This window comes from Peromyscus californicus, unplaced genomic scaffold (assembly GCF_007827085.1).
Source record: "Peromyscus californicus insignis strain IS unplaced genomic scaffold, ASM782708v3 Scaffold_4__1_contigs__length_199733344, whole genome shotgun sequence".
NCBI lineage: Eukaryota > Metazoa > Chordata > Mammalia > Rodentia > Cricetidae > Peromyscus > Peromyscus californicus.
Genome location: NW_026294562.1, coordinates 125946269 through 125965002, shown reverse-complemented (window position 1 = coordinate 125965002; position 18734 = coordinate 125946269). Strand labels below are relative to the sequence as shown.

The following is an 18734-nucleotide window of genomic DNA, read 5'->3' as shown; positions in this document are numbered from 1 at the left end:
GCACAGCTTTAGTCCCAACACTTGGAAGGCAGAGGCAGGCGGGTCTCTGTGAGTTCAAGGCCAGCCTGGTCTAGAGAGCGAGTTCCAGGACAGCCAGAGCTACACGGAGAGACCCTGTCTTGAAAAACCAAACATACATACATACATACATACATACATACATACATACATACATACATAAATAAATAACTCATGACTTCAGAGCACTAGTACGCTTGGAGATGGCAGCTGGCTGCCGAGTCTACTGGCTTGTCAAGGCTTCCCACAGCTTGTGTCCACCGTCCCTGTGCTTATCATTGGGGGACCAGCAACCTTGTACCACATCTATCACAGAAAATGTGCCTGGCTTCCCACCTGCAGCTTATCTAAATGAACCACACGTCACTTACCAGGGTCACAGTTACACACACACTAAATATTAATAATGGGATCCTTAAGTTTTCAACTGGCAAATAATGTCCAAAATTAAGTTTTTAAGTGTCATGTCCACTGTCAGTGATTTTTTTTTAAAGAGTTTATTTATTTTTATTTTATGTGCATCAGTGTATGTATGTCTGTGTGAGGGTGTCGGGTACCCTGGAACTGGAGTTACAGACAGTTGTGAGCTGCCATGTGGGTGCTGGGAATTGAACCCGGGTCCTCTGGAAGAGCATTCAGTGCTCTTAACCGCTGAGCCATCTCTCCAGCCCCCTACTGTCAGTGATCTTGATCTGGGATTCCCAGACAGCCAAGCCCAAAGCAATCCCAGGGTGCTCCAGTAGTGACTCACAGCAGGCGATGCAGTCAGGGAGGAGAGCCAATGTGAGGCACTGGCAATTGGGCGCTGCCTGGACCGTCAGCTTCCTAGCTCAGAAACAGAGGAAAGGCAAACCGATCATCTAGCTTTGCTCTACATGCGTCAAAGATGAACTAGGGGTTGCGCTTATGTGAACACACACTGGGGATCCATGAAGTGTTGACTCAGACTGGCAGGGTGGCTCTCTAGGTGTGAAGGAAGAGTCACCCAGCACAAAAGAAAGGTGCTGTGCACCTAGACACTGCTCAGACCTGATAAAAAGATGCCTCCAGCAGCCAGAGTTGGAGCCACACGGGAGAAGGAGGTGGAGAATCCGAAGTAGAGCAGAGGAGGGGTTCACCACAGCTTGGCTACAGAATCTCCATCAAGTAGTCCACTTACATCCAAAAATATTGAGCGTTCCCTACCCACCCCAAATCAGGAACAAGATAGGTTGCCTTTGAGGACCACACTGTCACCCATATCTCAGAGGCCATAAGCAATGCCCATAAAACAAGAGAAAAATAACCACGAGAATTGGAATGAAGAAATAAAACCATTATCCACAGAGATGATGGTTACATTAACTATTATACTTAAATAACTCAGCTTATCAGAGACACTGAAGGTTATATTTCTAGGTCAGAGCAACAAACTAATACAGAATGAAAATGTAAAATAAGTGCCACTTTACAACAGCGTCAAATGTTTCCATACTCAAGAATCCATCAATGTTCATCGAGCAGTTCAAGGCTGAGTGTTTAAAAAGCAAAAGACACAACAAAAAATACTGACATTGCAGAAAGCAATGGCTAATGGGCTCTGGGTCCTATATGTTCTGTAAATTTCCCTCTAAGCCCAAATCACTTAAATAAACTAGTGCTTTTTCCTGAAAGGCAATATTGGGAGAATAATTGGGACTGTTGTGTAGATTGAAATAAAAATAAGTAAAGAAATAACAATGGGACTGGAGAGTTGACACCGTGGTTCAGGGCACAGGCTGCTGTTCCAGAGGACCTGGGTTCCATTGCAGCAACCATGTGGTAGCACCAGGTATATGTGTAGTACACAGACATACATGCAGAAAAACACCCCTACACATGGAATAAAATAATAAAAAGCAGACAAAGAAAAGTGCCACAAGCCTGCTTCTGAGGGCCTCCTGGGGTGAGCAGGTGATACTAAGTGGGCTTCGACATTCAAGTTAAATAGCGACCAGAATCCAGCAGAAGAACAGGAGGGATCTCCAAACCCTCAGGTGGAGCCAGAGATGCTCAGCAAAGCAGAGTTGGGGTCCCTTTCTTTCCTCCATCCTGGGTTGGAGGGTGATGGAGGACACCCTGCATCTTTATTACAGAAAGAAGAGCTGAAATTTTTCAGCAGCCAAAAACGAAAGCCATGTCTGAAGAATCCGGGAGCTGCTCTCCTGGCACTGGTGGGAGTTATTTAAGGACTGTGCCTCACTGTTCCCTCTGGAGCCCTGGCTCTCTGCCTCTCAGCTGAGAAGTGTTTTAGTGACAACCCTATGAAAGTTGCCCCCGTCTGGTGTTCCAACCTTTGGTGCCAAGTTCATTATCATGTTCTGTAAGGATCTTCTTCTTCAGGAGCTTAAGAGAGCTCCTTGGACTGTGGGTCCTGTAACCTGAAAGTGGGGGCCGTGGAAAGTCTGGCAACAGTAGAAGTTTCTGGGTGTGTACAGGCCACACAATTCCTTTGGAATCAAATGTATACTGGATCGGAGATACTCCTTGCAGCGTTCACCAATGTTGCATCACGGACCTTCACTAGAGCCTTGTTTCTGAACACCACACACACACACACACACACACACACACACACACACACACACACACACACACACACACACACACGTGTGCACTTCATATTGCAGGTACCGTTCTACTCTGTAATGCTGTTAAACGCTGCCTAAAACACCTCAGCTCAGATCTGAGACTATTATATGTTGTGAATCACAGTGTTTGCTACTGTGCATACAATATTTTCTGCTCTTACAGAAACACATTGGTTTAATTACAGATAACAAAGACTGTAATATTTTTTTCTCTCTCTCTTTTTTATGGATTTATTGTGTATACAGTGTTCTGTCTACATGTTTGTCTGCACACCAGAAGAGGGCACCAGATCTCATTATAGATGGTTGTGGGCCACCATATGGTTGCTGGCAATTGAATTCAGGCCCTCTGGAAGAGCAATCAATGCTCTTACCCTCTGAGCCATCTCTCCAACCCTGTAATCTTTTCTCACCGTCATTTCTCAGTGTTGGGTGATGGTTGGTTTTAGTATCAAATCTCCACAAATTTGAATCACTGGAGAACATGGATCCTTACTTGAAAAATCTGTCCTGACTGCCTTGGTTGATGCAGGTAGATGTACATGGAGTGTGGGTGTCGCTTTCGGCTAGCATCCCAGATCAAAAAACAAAACAATAACAACAACAACAGGTCAGAAAGAAGCTTGTTCACCTCTTGCTCACTCATCCTTTCCTTTGCTGAGGGATTGATTCACCCATTGCTGCTGCTGCTGACTCCTTTATTGCTACCAGAATCAATGTTTCCAGACTCCATTGCTGACTAAGGACCAGTGGCTTTCCAGGAAACTTCCACATTTTTGGTGTCAGATTGGGATTGTTGAGGCACCCATCTTTGTTCACTGAGCAACTACCAGGGTGTTGGCATCCCTAGTAACATACAGCCACAGGGGGATTCCTCCTGCTGCTGAGGCACCCAGTCCCAAAGACCTAGGGACCACCAAGTTCTCATTATCTCAGGTATAAGACAACTGCTTTGTTTTATTTTGGTTTGGTTTTGGTTTTTCAAGAGGGTTTCTGTGTGTAGTCCTGGATGTGCTGGAACTCACTCAGTAGACGGGGCTGGCCTTGAACTCACAGAGATCTATCTGCTTGCCTCGGCCTCCCGAGTGCTGAGATTAAAGGCATGTACCACCATGACCAAAATAAATTAAATTTCTTTAAGATCTACTCTCAGTAAATGTTTGCTTTACATCTCTGTTTCATAGATCTACATACCTGGTGTGATGTTTAGTTGTAATTGTCAACTTGACACCATCTAGAATCACGTGACTAGAGTCTCAAGGAGGGATCTCCTAGATTAGATTATCCTGTGCAGTTGTCCATGTATGGTGGGAGGGAGTACTGATTACATTAATTGATGTGGGAAGATCAGCCCTAATGGTAGGAGGCACCTTTCCCTGAGTTTGGGTCCTGGAATGTATGAAGAGGGAGAAAGCTGAGTAGTAGGCATGCATACATGAACTCATCTCTCTCTTTCTCTCTCTCTCTCTCTCTCTCTCTCTCTCTCTCTCTCTCTCTCTCTCTCTCTCGGCTATAGAAGGGGGACCAGCTCTCTCATGCTTTGACCCCTGGAACTTCCCTGGTATCATGGACCATAATCTGCAATTGAGTTAGAATAAACCCTTTCTCCCCTAGGTTGATTTTGTCAGTGTGTTTTCTCACAACAGGAAATAAAACTAAGACATTTGGGGTCATATAAGCATTTCTCTGATCAAAAGGGGCCTTTGTGGGAGACTTAGGGAACCTTGCATTAGGCACTAGGGCATGAGGTCTATGCTGAATTTTTGGGAGGTTGTCTAGCTCTCAGATGATCTACCTATTGAAATATTAGAAGTTAGAAGAATATACAGGCTCTAATTTTTTTCTTTTCTTTTCTTCTTTCTTTCTTTTCTTCTTTTCTTCTTTCTTTCTTTCTTTCTTTCTTTCTTTCTTTTTTCTCTGAGACAGGGTTTCCCTGTGTAGCCCTGGCTGTGCTGGAACTTGCTCTGCAGACCAGGCTGTCCTTGAACTCAGAGTTCTGCCTGCCTCTCTGTCCTGAGTGCTAGGAATAAAGGCGTGCCCCACCACCAGCCTGTTCTAATTTATATATATATATATATATATATATATATATATATATATATATATATATATATATATATATAACTCAAATGCCAATATCATTAAATATCTACCAAATGGGACACAAGGAAACTAGTCTAAGGCTGCTCAACCCACCCTTTGCTTCCAAGTGAATGACAGGGCTGGTTTATATCTTAGGTGGACTTTCCTGTGCTTTGTTGGGAGGTGCAGTTTCTCAAAGGAGAAGAGTCGTGGGCTTTCTGGAGTCTTCATGGCCCTGCGGGGTTCCCAAAGTGGGCCTCCCAGTCAGCATCTAGACGGGAACCACATGGTATGGATTACATGAGATGGTAGAAATTTAATTAGTTTGAAAGAACAAAAGGTCCTTGCTCGAATGTCACCACCTGATTCTCTAAAGATTTTTGAGGATCTCCCCAGTCATTCTTTTATCTTCTCTGTTTTCACCATCAGAGAATGAGTCACGGTTCCCTGGAGCCACGCACATCCCAACTCCTACTCCCTTTCCTCAGCCAACCCAGTCCCTACCGGCAATCTGCCACAGACAACTCAAATGGGATTGTTCTCTGCCACCTGCTCCGGATCCCAGAAACTTGTTTCCTGCTGAGGCTCACAGATGCCATCCCTCTGTCCATGCTCTGGGTACCAGAGATTGGCTAAGGAATGGGGTGCAGACCTGAGGACGGGTGAGTCTTCACTGTCTCCATCCTCTTCATCAGGACCAATGTGCCTGGAAGATGAATTAGCCTGCTGTATTTCAGTCCCAGTTTCCTCCACGGATGGAGAGACCCGCAGGCTTCTATGGCCTGTTTTGTCGTTTTTTTTTCAGTTTGAAGTCTTCCTGAAAAAGGAATAGCTTTTCTCCATTATTATTAGTCCACGGGTGATGAAAATCTTCTTCATGAAACATGCGAAAAATTCAGTAATGACCATTATTAACCCAATTCCCTCCAGCTTTCTCATTGGGTGGCGGCTAGAAACTGCTAGAAATTCAAGTTTTCTTACCCAGTGCAAGACTAAATTTGATACTTCAGATGTCTCCTGAAGCCATACAGGCCTTTAGACTTTTGTTTGTTTGTTTGTTTTTGTTTTTCAAGACAGGATTTCTCTATGTATCCCTGGCTCCCTCACTCGCTCTGGAGACCGGGCAGCCCTCCAACTCATAGAGATCTGCCTGCCTCTGCACCACCACTGCTGGCTGGCTTTAGATCCTTTCCTAACAAATGCTAGAATTGAGAGAGCAATGTGAGGAACCAAAGCTTTGCTGAGGGAGAATGACAGCATTAATAACAGCATCAACAACAGGGAACTTCCTTTTTCCCTGAACTTAGTCTGACAGAAAGTAAGGTAGGTATGTGCTTTAGATGAAACGATCGGAAAGCTTGCGTGTCGTGTAAGCAGTGTCAGTAGTGAGGCCGTGGGGTCATCCACCGATGGAGTCACACTCTGAATAGACCTCTGAGAGACAGAGACGGAAGTGCAGACAGTGGGGCCTGATTTAGGGAACTAAGTCACAGGGGCTTGTCCTAGAAAGACACCTCACCTCTTCTGGTCACTCTCTTTGCTCCCTGGCAGCCATAACTTGAACAGTTCTTTCCTCCACATGTCCTCTCCACCATGACGCTCTTACCTCAGGCCTAAAGTAACGACACCGGATAACCACATTGGAAACCGTTCCAGGCACCAAAATAAACCTTTTCTGTCTTTAAATTGTCTCTCAGCTGCTTGTCAGAGTGATGAAATTCTGTCAGACCATGGGAGGTCTTTGGGAAGGTTGTATGTCCTCACAGTTCACATTGCCTTCTGTGGAGTTCTGGAAGACTGAAGCTTGCTCTCCCCCTGCCATACACGCACACCCTTTCTGAGGGTAACATCACTTATCTACTCAACCTCTAAAGCTTGGAGTCAATAGTAGTTGCACAAATGCACTTTCACAGCTTTTACATGGTTGTTGAGGATCTGAACCCAGGCCTTTATGACTCTGCAGCAGGCACTTTAACAGACGGGTCAGCTCTCCAGCTCTGAGGTAGTCTGAATGTCATTGGCCCCCATAACCTCATAGCCAGTGGCACTATTAGGAGGTGTGGCTCTGTTGGAGTTGGTATGGCCTTGTTGGAGAAAGTGTGCCCCTGTGGGGTTGAGTTTTAAGGTTTCCTATGCTCAGGTTACAGCCCAATGTCTCCGTCGACTTCCTGTTTCCTGCAAGCCAAGTTGTAGCCATCACAGTCTGCCTGTACACCGCCAGGCTCCCTGCCTCGCTCCCAACCATGATGATAATGGACTGAACCTCTGAAAATGTAAGCCAACCTCAATTAAATGTTTTCTTTGTAAGAGTTGCCGTGATCATGGTGTCTCTTTACAGCAATAAAAACCCTAACTAAGACAAGCCCCTTGCCTTTTTCTGGAAGTTTATAGTTTTGTGTTTTAAGTCTGTGATTCTCTGTGAGTAAGTTTTGTGTACGATCTGAGGCTTAGGTTAAAGTTCACTGTTTTGTTGTGTGTGTCTGTTTTAGTTGCTTCAACAATTGTGTTTAAACAGTAATCCTTCTGCTGAGGGTTACAAAGAAAGAGACCACCATTCCAACAGAGTGTCTGGACAAGGCAGACTTGGCTCTTGATCCAAAGGGTGCTCTCAGAAAGACACACAGAGGCAGGGAGTGCTTGGTGTTTACTCCAACTCAGGTGGTGACTGTGTCTTTTCCTCATTGACTGGGGTCAGACCTCGCTCTTTTATTCCATTGTCTAGTCTGAAAAGAATTGGTGAGCAGGAAATGAAGGAAGAAAGGGGTCACTGCTCCAGGCCATCAGATTCCTGGAATGCAGTAGGAGGCCTTTGTATAAACCAAGGTTTACTGAGTGAGGGATTAAAACCCTTGCATCTAAGTCTCACAAGGTGAGGGAGACAAAAACATGTGAATCCCTTGTCCTAAGCAGGAGTTTATAGTATGTGATAGAAGAGAGTGGCATTTGATTTTTCTATACTTCTTGCATTGAATTGATTCCTTATCTTTGTCTAAAATAAGTTGAGCACATTTATGTGGGCCAATTTCTGGTTTCCTCAGTCTATCCCATTGATCTGCGTCCCCATAGGGGCCTATAAATAAACATTTTTACTTCCGGGCAGTGGTGGTGCATGCCTTTAATCCCAGCACTCGGGAGGCAGAGCCAGCCAGATCTCTGTGAGTTCGAGGCCAGCCTGGTCTACAGAGCAAGATCCAGGAAAGGCACAAAGCTACACAGAGAAACCCTGTCTCGAAAAAACCAAAAAAAAAAAAAAAAGGTTTAAAAAAAAAACACATAACACATTTTTCCACAATTGGTAAGTGTTTGGATCTGAAGAATGATTTTTCCCACTTATTCTTTTTTTTTTACATTTTTAAAAATTTTTATTTAATTTTTTCTATTATCAGCTTGATACAGTACAAATTCTTATCCTAATAGTGAAATGTTTTACTAAGGCTTGCTTGCCCAGTGATTGAGTAAAACCAAAACTTATTATAAGCCACAGTCATCCTAGGGTCCCCCCTGCTATGTAGCCTCCCTGGTTCTGTGGGTTGCAGTCTGATTGTTCTTTGCTTTCTATCTAGTATCCACTCATGAGTGAGTACATACCATGTTTGTCCTTCTGGGTTTGGGTTACCTCACTCAGGATGATATTTTCTAGTTCCATCCATTTCCCACTTATTCTTTCTTCTGAATCTTAGACTAAACCTTCTACGTGCTTTTCATAGATGCTCTCTGTCAAGGAATATTCAGTTAAGTTGCTGAGAGCTTTGAACATAAATAGCTGGAGAATTTTTATCACAAGCTTTTAAAAGTTTGTTTATAAGGCAGAGTATGTTGATTAGCTTTTGGATAGCAAATTAGCCTTGTAAGCCTTGAATTAATCCAACCTAGTCATGGATCTAGATCACGAACTCTGCTGGTGTTTGGAGAGGGCCCTTGTGCTCAGTTCGTGAAAAGACCCTATATACTTTCTCTCCACCATTTGTTTTGTTTTACTGGTTTTGATGACAAGGCAATAGTGGGTTCATAAAGGAAGTTGGGCTCTTACTTCCTGTAATGATTCATCTGGGTTGTCAGCTTGATTGTCGTGAGAAATGGGGGGAGTGGGGGAGTAAAGCACCCCTCTGGGTGTGTCTGTGAGGGCGTTTGTAGAGCAGTTGGGCACATGAGTCAGCAACTGAGTTGTAGGAAGACCCACGCTGAGTGGGGATGGCTCTGTCCAGCAGGCTGAGAGGGTTGATGGAGAAAAAGTACAAGGAAGAGGAAGGCAGCCAGCACATGTGGAGTCCAACTTCCTGATCCAATGTGCCTGTTGGTCCTACCTTGACTTGAGGGCATCAGTCACCAGGTCCCTGACCTTTCCTGCAGACTCCCACCAAAGGCTCTGGAGGGAGCTTTCAGGCCCTCAGTCTTTGAACGGGGGTGGACAGCTGCTCCCTCTTGTCTTGGAGGTACTAGATTCTTGGCCTCAGCAACTCAGTGAGTTCTTTGAGCTCAAGATGACTTAGCACACAGATGACTATTATAGGATTATCCACCCTGCTATGGTGTCAACCAACCTAATACATTTTAAAAAATTATACATGAAGTTGACCTGGTATGGTGGCACAGACCTTTTTTTAAAATTTAATTTTATTGATTTATTTTTATTTTATGTGCATTGGTGCTTTGCCTGCATGTATGTCTGTGTGAGGGTGTCAGATCTCCTGGAACTGGAGATACAGACAGGGTGCTGGGAATTGAACCCAGATCCTCTGGAAGAGCAGCCAATGCTTTTAACCTCTGAGCCATCCCTGCAGGCCCCCCACCCCACCCCCATACATCTTTAATGTCAGCATTCTGAGGCAGGGGATTTTTCTGAATTCAAGGCCAGCTTAGTTTACTGAGAGTTCAAGAATAGTCAGGGCTCCATAGAGAGACCTTGTCTCAAAAAAACAAAAAACAAAAAATAAAAAACAAAAAACAAAACCCAACAACAAAAAAGAAAAAGCACACAAAAACAATAAACAACAACAAAAAGAAAAAACTATCATCACTTTTTTATGTGGCAAAATGCTATATATGAATATGCATATATGGAGATAGAGACAGACAGACAGATGTTATATGGCTTCTATTTTGAAGAGAACTTGACTAATAAACTCCATCCTGGTTCTTGGAAGACATCATGTCTCCTTGGTTTCATTCTTTAAACACCTCACAGATTCCCCAGTGAGACTCTCAGGACCTGGACAGTTACTTTTTGGAATCTGTTATTTCACTAATTCTGCTTCTTTAGTGGTTGCAGGACTAGGGAGATTCCTTTGCTAATTTTTGGTTTTGGAGGAATTGGACCTTTCTTCAAAACGTTGTCATATTTATCCCTCTCAAGCTGCTGCTAGCTCGCCTCCATTGACTTCCTGATGAGAGAGCCGAGGGTGTGTGGGGATGACTCCTGAGTGTTCTTAGTAAGGGTGAGGAGCTCTGTCTGTTTGCTCTTGTTGGTCTCACTAGATGTTTATCAGTTTTAGTAATCTTTTCAACAACCAGAATTTTTTGTTCTGTTGATTTTTTTCTTCCTCATGTTTCCGTTTCACTGGTTTCTGTTCTTCATTGTTTCCTTCCATTTGGTTTATGCTTTTTTGTCATATAGAAATATCACCACTTGACTGAAATATTTCACTCTATCTATCTATCTATCTATCTATCTATCTATCTATCTATCTATCTATCTATCTACCTACCTACCTACCTACCTACCTACCTACCTACCTACCTACCTACCTATCTATCTATCTATCTATCTATCTATCTATCTATCTATCTATCTATCTTATTATGTATACGATGTTCTGCCTGCAGGCCAGAAGAGGGCGCCAGATCTCTTTACGGATGGTTGTGAGCCACCACATGGTTACTGGGAATTGAACCCAGGTCTTCCGGAAGAGCAGCCAGTGCTTTCAACCACTGAGCCACCTCTCCAGCCCCAATATTTCACTTTTTAATTATTAATTGTGTGTATGTACACATGTCCTGCTTCACACGTGTGGAGGTCGGTTCTCTCTTCCTCCCATGTAGGACGGCAGAGTCACACACTCAGGTCATCAGGCCTGGGGGCAAGCGCCTGCACTACTGAGCCATCTCACAAGACCCAGCTGAAATATTGCATCGTCAGGAACTCCGTTTACAGAGATCTGCCATGTAATACTTGTTGTGATATACAACTTGGGAAAAAGACTGTAACGTGTGTTTTATTTATGTGTTCTATGGTGATATTTTATTTGTGCTGAAATGTGATTTTATATGTATGTTAATAAAGTTGCCTGGAGATCAGAGGTCATAGCCATTAAGCAGAAGTCCGGCAGTGGTAGCACACACCCTTAATCCGATCACATGGCAGGCAAAGTCTCTGTGTGGTCAAGGACACAGCCAAGCAAGGTGACCTGAACTTTTAATCCCAGTTCCAACCATAGAGACCTAAGGTCTGTATAGACAGGCAGTGATGAGGAAGTCATGTGGTTGGGTTTAGAGCCAATGAGAAGTCAGAACAGAAAGGCAATAAAAATATAGTCACACAGGAAGAAGGTCTCTCTCTTAAGGGGGAAGCAATGGCGGTGAGGTGGTCAGATAAGGTGAGTCATGGCTCTTGCTCTGATCTCTTGGCTTTAACTCTGTATTTGGCTCTGTGTTTCTTATTTAATAAGACCATTTAGAATTTTGTCTACAATGTTCTGCTCACCTGATAGACATTTCACAATATGCTCACTTACTTTTCTCTCAGACTGAAAATTTAAAAATCACTCTTTAAAAATTAATTTACGGGGGCTGGAGAGATGGCTCAGGGCTTAAGAGCACTGGCTACTCTACCAGATGTCCTGAGTTCAATTCCCAGCAACCACATGATGGCTCACAACCATCTACAATGAAATCTGGTGCCCTCTTCTGGCCTGCAGGCATACATGCAGGCAGAACACTGTATACATAATAAATAAACAAATCTAAATCTATATATATATAATTAATTTACTTGCTGATCTCGTTCTTGTATATAATACACAGTAGTCATATTCATCTCTCTACCCTCTAGCCTTCTCACACCCTACAGCCCCCTCTCCTCCCTTGCCCCTTTCTCCCCTTGTCTTGAAGTGGGAACTTAACCTTCTGATATACTGAATGCTGTCACTATCCCACGACTCCTTGGGCTGCACCTCACATTTTGATACTTTGTATATTCATTCGGTAGTAGTCCAGTGTGCATATTATCCATTGTCTGTGATATTATCTCATATAAATGATGTCATGAAGAACTTCAACTCGAAAGCTCCATCATTTCCTGTGTAAAAATAAACAAATAAATAAATAAACAAATAAAGCAAACACAATAACCCTCCAAACCTCCAGTGTAGGTCTGTAACAATTCAGAGATAACCTGTCAATCTTGGAGGACAGTCAGTGAAACCTCGGATGGGCTGGGGATGTAGCTCAGTAGCTTACCTGAGGACCTAGGTTCAAACTAAGTCCCGAAAAAACAGTGGAAGAGAGAGGCATGGAGACTCTGCCTGCCGAGCTGTGTTTAGAAATATTTACATAAAAGTCCGTGTTTCTCAGCTGCCCTTGCAGAAACAAGCTTCTGTCTTATGTATGTCATAGTTTATTTCATCCTTTCTCTCATATTCCGTATAAGGGAGTTCTGAGAAAATGGAGGGGGAGTGGATCTGGGGGAGAGGAGAGGTAGGGAAGAGCTGGCAGCAGTGGAGGAGGGGGGGAAGCTGTTGTGGAGATGCATTGTATGCTAGCAGAATCTATTTTTGATAAAAAATAAAATAAAAAAGAGTTCTGAATGTTACAAGATTTGCTGGTAGTACTTCAAAACTGCAAAGCCAACTTAGGTATAACACCGAGATTTCTGAGGTAACCGTGGTGGGCCCCTTCACCTCAGGACTCCATGTGTGTTGGGCTGGCCTGGCAGGTAGGGGCTCTGACAGTGGGAGGCTGCAGGGTCCATGCTAGGACTGAAGCAGATGGCAGAGCAGGCTTATCTCTCCTTTCCTTTCAGCTCATGTCTAAAGTCTATAATTCAACACATGTTCTTGCTCTGATTTCTTTTCATTTGCTATATTTAATATTCATGTATGCCATACCTAATTTAGGCCTCAGAGCTGAAGATGAAAACAGTGATAACGTGGGCCAGATTTTAGATGGTTAGCATGTACAAGTTCTCAGAGAGCCTTTAAGGAACCATGGCAATGGCTATGAACTTGCTAAGAATCAATTTTGCATGGGAAGCTTTATCCAGCCCACAATTACCTAAGTGCTGTAGCCTCACGAAATTGGCAGGGCACTAAAACTATAAATGCAGGCTGTCATTCATTTAATGAAACTATTATTTGATGCCGCCTTTTCCCTTTGGAAAGTTCCTTAACAGCACATTAGGCCAACTGGTCACCTCTGGCCAAGGCTCCTCTTAAAATATCGGACGGAGTCCTTCTGCCTTAATGTCTCCAGATCTGGGCCAAATGGAGACACTCTATTGAGCACTTACTGGCTGCCTAGCCCTAGCTCTTTACAATAATCCTATGGGAAAGGTTTAGTGATATTCCCTCTGCCTGCAAGAATCAGGCACTCAAAACAGATCAACTTGCCCGCAGTTCCTCAGAGGTCTTGAGGGACAGAGTTCGATTTAAACCTGGACTTCAGGCTACTTACAGCTACATCTGACTGCTCCCCGCCTCCCCACCCGCACGCTTTGTGTTGTGTGTGTAGCAAAGATCTCTTTCTGCCAGGCTAAGCAGCTTTCTGCACAAGGGATCTATTTCCCGTTTTCCACCAGTCAACCTGCTATTTGTCTCCAAATCTTTTGTACCTTCCCCTCCCTGACAGACCTTCCTGGCACTAGCTATAAGTGAGACCTCTGCTCTCTGGGATTTCTCCCCATCCTTTCCATGCCTCTGTGGTGCTTGTCACTTTTGTTTGTTTTTAAGATGGAATCTGACAATGTGACTCTGACCTCGTATTGCTGTCCTTGAACTATGTAGACCAGGCTATCCTTGAGCTCATAGAGATCTATCTGCCTGCCCCTGCCTTCTGGGATTAAAAGTGTGCACCATTATGCCTGAACAGTTTATCACTTTCTTTTTTTTTTTTTTTAAGATTTATTTATTTATTATATATACAGTGTAATGTCTGCATGTATCCCTGCAGGCCAGAAGAGGGCACTAGATCTCATTACAGATGATTGTGAGCCACCTTGTGGTTGCTGGGAATTGAACTCAGGACCTCTGGAAGAACAGCCAGTGTTCTTAACCGCTGAGCCATCTCTCCAGCCCCCCCTTTTTTTTTTTTTTGGTTTTTCGAGACAGGGTTTCTCTGTGTAGCTTTGCGCATTTCCTGGGACTCACTTGGTAGCCCAGGCTGGCCTCGAACTCACAGAGATCCGCCTGGCTCTGCCTCCCGAGTGCTGGGATTAAAGGCGTGCGCCACCACCGCCCGGCAGTTTATCACTTTCTTAACTTGGGCTTTTGGTGTCCTTAAGTGAGCTGTTTCAATGATGGTTTATTTGGTCCTTCAACCCTGCAGATATTCCAGTGGGAGTTTACATCTGCTGCTTTATAGGCAAGGAGACCAGACACACAGCAAGCTGATGTGGTGGAAGAAAGGACAAACCCAGATTATAAGGTCTCAGAATTATAGTACATACACACAACACCCCTCTGTCATAGGGTAAAGACATCTAGTAATTCTTTTTTGTTGTTAGTTTGTTTTTCGAGACAGGGTTTCTTTGTATAGCCCTGGCAGTTCTGGAATTCACTCTGTAGACCAGGCTGGCCTTGAACTCAGAGATCATCCTGCCTTTATTTTCCCAGTGCTGGGATTAAAGGCACGCACCACCACTGTCTGGACTAGTGATTCTTCTTAAAATGAATTATTGGATGTATTGGTGAAGTGTGATGGCTATTCTTTTTTGCTTTGTTTTGTTTTTCGAGACAGGGTTTCTCTGTGTAGCTCTGGAGCCTGTCCTGGAACTCATTCTGTAGACTGGGCTGGCCTCGAACTCACTGAGATACACCTGCCTCTGCCTCCCAAGTGCTAGGATTAAAGGCATGTGCCACCACACCTCGTGTAATGGCTATTCTTGATGGTCAGTTTGATTATATCTGGAATTAGCTAAAACCCAAGCAGCTGGGCACACCTATGAGGGATTTTTCTTGGTTGGATCATTTGAGGTTGGAAGACCCACCCTAAATGCATATCTTTTGAGGTGGGGAGACCCACCATCAATCTGGGCTAGATCTGGTGGCAGCCTATATAAAGGACCTGAAAGAATGAAGCTTTTGCTGTTTGCCTTCTTGCCTTTGATCTCACTGGCACATTCATTCTTTCATTGGTATTAGAGCCCACTTCTTCTGGATTCCAAGGTATACTGAAGACCAGCTGAGACATCCAGCCTCATGGACTGATAATTGGATTCTTGGACTTTGTGTCTAGTGACAGCCATTGATGGACTACCCAGACCACAGGCTGTAAATCAATCTAATAAATTCCATACATGATGTGTATGTATGTATATGCAGATATAGATTTTATCTATTAGTTTTGTGTAAAGAATATTGGAAGTCTTTTAAAAAAAGTTTAGTAAGAAATAACCGCCGTTTTGACAGGACAGCTGAAGTATGTCCTCTCCCCTGAAATATATGGATTCCAAGTGTGGACAGGGATTTGCGGCAGTAGAAACTCCCCAACACTGAAACTAGCCGGGAGTAAATAATGATTTCCTTAACATAGGGAGGGTTAGATTGCAATTCTGTAAAAAAGATTGACTGTGAGTCGGGAACCTGTGTGTAATCTACAACGCTTCTTCCTTAGGAAAGCTCTAGAGAAGGTCGCCTTTCTTTCTTCAACTCTGGCCACCAGGGCGGGAAGGCAATGGCCTGTCGCTTTAAGAATCTGGTGGCAGTGGCTTTCCTCTCCCCGCCCCGCCTCCCGCAGTACCGGCGGCCGGGACCACCCACCCCTTTCTCCTCACGCGGCTGTACTACGGGTTAGTTGGCCCATCCGTCACAGAGGCGCGGCCTATGATTGGCTGCTGCGCTTTGGGCCGGGAGGCGGGGCGGGAAGGCCGGAGAAACTAGTTTGTTGGCGGCGCCGGTGCGGGTCTGCTGCGGGAGCGCGGCGGGGACTGGTGAGCCGGCCCGGGGCGGCGGCGGCGGCGGCAGCGGGGACTGCGTGGGGACTGCGCGGGGACTGCGGGGACTGTGGAGCTCGGGTGGGGGCCATAAGGTGAGTACCAGGTCGGGACCCGGCCGACAGGGGGCGCCGTCGTCGGGACTTGTCACCGGGACAGCGACCCTGCAAGAGAAGCGCCGGGCTGGGCTTAGGACCGCCGGCGGGGTTCCTTGGGTCTGGGAAGTGGTGGTGGTGGTGGTGTGTGTGTGTGGGGGGGGATGACCCAGGAGAGCCCCTCGGTCGAGCTTGGGGACCCCGTATGGCTTTGCTCAGAGCTCCCGCGGAGGCAATGAATTGTTTTGAAAACGGATGTTACGCTCGGGAGCTGCTACCCTCCCCCGGGAGTGGTTGATTCATTGAGTCCGCTGACTCTTTTTAAAAAATTACTACTGATCCTAGAAAGAGGAGGCTCCTTGTCTTCGAGGATGTGAACAGCGCAGCTCTGCGCCCGCGCCAGGCCAAGGTCCGCATGCCTAGCGAGATGGCCGAGGGGTTAAACAAGGGAAGAGAAGCCCCCCCCGGAATCTGGCCGCATGTGGCCCGCGGCGCAGGGTCCTTCCTGTCCGGGAAGTTGTCTGTCCAGGGAGCGTGATGACACTCCCGGAGTCACACCCACCCACCCACGCAGGTGGTGGCTCCACCCTGGGGCTATAGCAAATCTTCCTCCTCCCCAATTGCTCGACCCTCCTCCCAAGAGTTGCCCGGGCTGGAGAACTCCGCTGTGGTTTGCAAGGCCCTCACTTGCCTGTAATTCACAGTTGTAGCAGAAGCTTCATATTCCTGTTGTGGAATTGAGCCTCTGGGGCACCAGACACCGTTGGGTGCAACTGTTTCAAGGACCCTAAAGTACGTTCCGGTAGTCTAAAATAATTTTTTTTTCCTTTTTTAGTCTTGTTATGTAGTCAGGCCAGCCTTGAACTTGGGACCCTCTTTTGAGTGCTGGGGTTATAAGCAAGTGCCACAATGACCATCCACAGAATTCCTAGAAACTTGATCACAGGTAGTTGGAAGAGGGTTGCAATCCCAGGCCTCCCCCAGTTCATCTGTACACTGAGGAGTTCTGCTGAGTCCAAGTTGCTTTGGCCAAGATTTACTGCTCAGGGAGGACAAGATATGCCAGTTGCCTGGGCCATTTGGTTTCACCTTCCCCTGGAGTGGGACAGGGAGGGAGGGGGACTTGGGACCTGACCCTCCAGGATGCTGGACCTCTCCTCTCATAGGTGACACAGTTATGCAGTGAGGACTTCTTATGGGTGTTGCTGAAGGCTTGTGTCTGGGATGGGAGGGAGGACCCAGGGTGCTCTTACCCTACAGTAGATTTGGTCCCTTTAAGACAGGGGTTCTTGAGTTCACAGGCTTTGTCTGTGGAGACTGGCAGAGTCAGTTTTGTCCCTGGCCCTATAATTACTGGTATTGCAGCTTTGAGTCATTTATCAGCAAGTAGTCCAGGGAGAGCGTTTTAAAGGAAGCAGGGGAAGGTGGAAGAAACCTTTGTCCTGGGCCTCAGGCTGCAGCTGGGTCCGCTGTGCTGTGCAGAGAAAGAGCTGTGGGTCAGCTGCATGTTCCACAGTGGCAGGATTCCTGTTGACAGCATCGTGAGTCTGTGGGCACCAGTGTGCAGAGAGAAGAGCAGGAAGAAAAGAAATGGCCCTGGCTGTGGTGTGCAGGGACAGCAGCCTTCCTTCCCCATGTCTTTAGAGGGAGGGGGATGGCCTGGAGCAGTGAGCACGTGATGTAGGGTGGTGTGAGTGGTTCATTTATTTGGTCTGTCACTTGAGCAGACTTAGACCCTGCATGTAGAGAGAGGGGGTGCTGGCACATGGATCGGGGGCCTTGACACACCACAGTGTGCAAAGAGGCCCAGTGAACAGGGTCCCAGGGAGCTGGAGTAAAGAAGTGAAGGCTTCCTGGAGAGAGGAGAAGAGAGATAGCAAAGGCCTGCCACAACCTGGATTCTGTACCTTGGGATGCAGCCATTTTTCTTGCCATGCATCCATGCTCTTCCAGAGCCAGCACTAGGATGCCCACTTTAGGCACAGATGAGGTCAGGGGAGAGGCAGATGGGAGGTGACCAAAAGGTTCATTCTTGGCTGTGATAGTGTGATGAACATGGGCAGCGTTCCAGGTTCATTGGAGGACTTGGCTTCCCATGCAGCTTCTGGTGTGTGTGTGTGTGTGTGTGTGTGTGTGTGTGTGTGCCTGAGAAGACTCAAAATGCTAACCAGCTCATTGTTTGAGCTGTGAATCCTTTACTAGATGGCAGTGTGGGTATGTCCTGGGCAGGGTCTTGATTTCCTCCCTCCTGTGCAGACAGTAGTGGCCACAAATGAATTGACCGATTGAGATGCTGCTTTTCATCTAATGTGGTAAATTTCATAATTGAATTGCCTCAGCTGATCTGTGTTAGTGAATCCTTTTCCGGGCCAGGAAACACTTACTTGGGACCCTTGTAAGGAGGGCCAGAAAGAGGCTGAAGTTTACAGTAACGGCATCCCCACAGGACTTATGAGTCTGTTTCTATCTGGCTTCCCCTACAGGTCATATTCTCTTAGTGGAACAGTGCCCTGGGCAACCCTCTGCTGGTACCACTTCTCAAGGCATCTAAAGCTAACACCTGCCAGCCTTGTGGCTCTCTCTGGGCTGTTAGCACATGGGGCAGACACTGAGGGGATTAGAGGGACAGAGAAGACTTAGATGTTGGAAGGGCTCCCCTATAATTCCTGTCAGCACAGGGTCAGTGGAAGGACTGGGGATCAGATGCTGCTTGTGTGTCACTGTAAGGCTGTCTTGATGGTGTGAGATGAGACCATGCACTGCAGAGCGTTCCCTGGAATGGTGTCT

General features: G+C 45.9%; 1 protein-coding gene across 3 annotated transcripts in view; it reads left to right on the top strand.

Moving 5' to 3' along the window:
- The first annotated feature begins 15824 nt into the window (after window positions 1–15824).
- Window positions 15825–18734, top strand: part of Klhl25 (kelch like family member 25) — a 28651-nt gene continuing 25741 nt past the window's right edge. For 2 of the 3 annotated variants that reach the window (XM_052712112.1, XM_052712115.1), the window contains exon 1: window positions 15825–15947. The gene's annotated coding sequence lies outside the window, so the exon portion shown is untranslated. Of the gene's footprint in view, window positions 15948–16190; window positions 16740–18734 lie in introns of those variants that run through there. The other variant, XM_052712114.1, reaches the window with a different exon arrangement.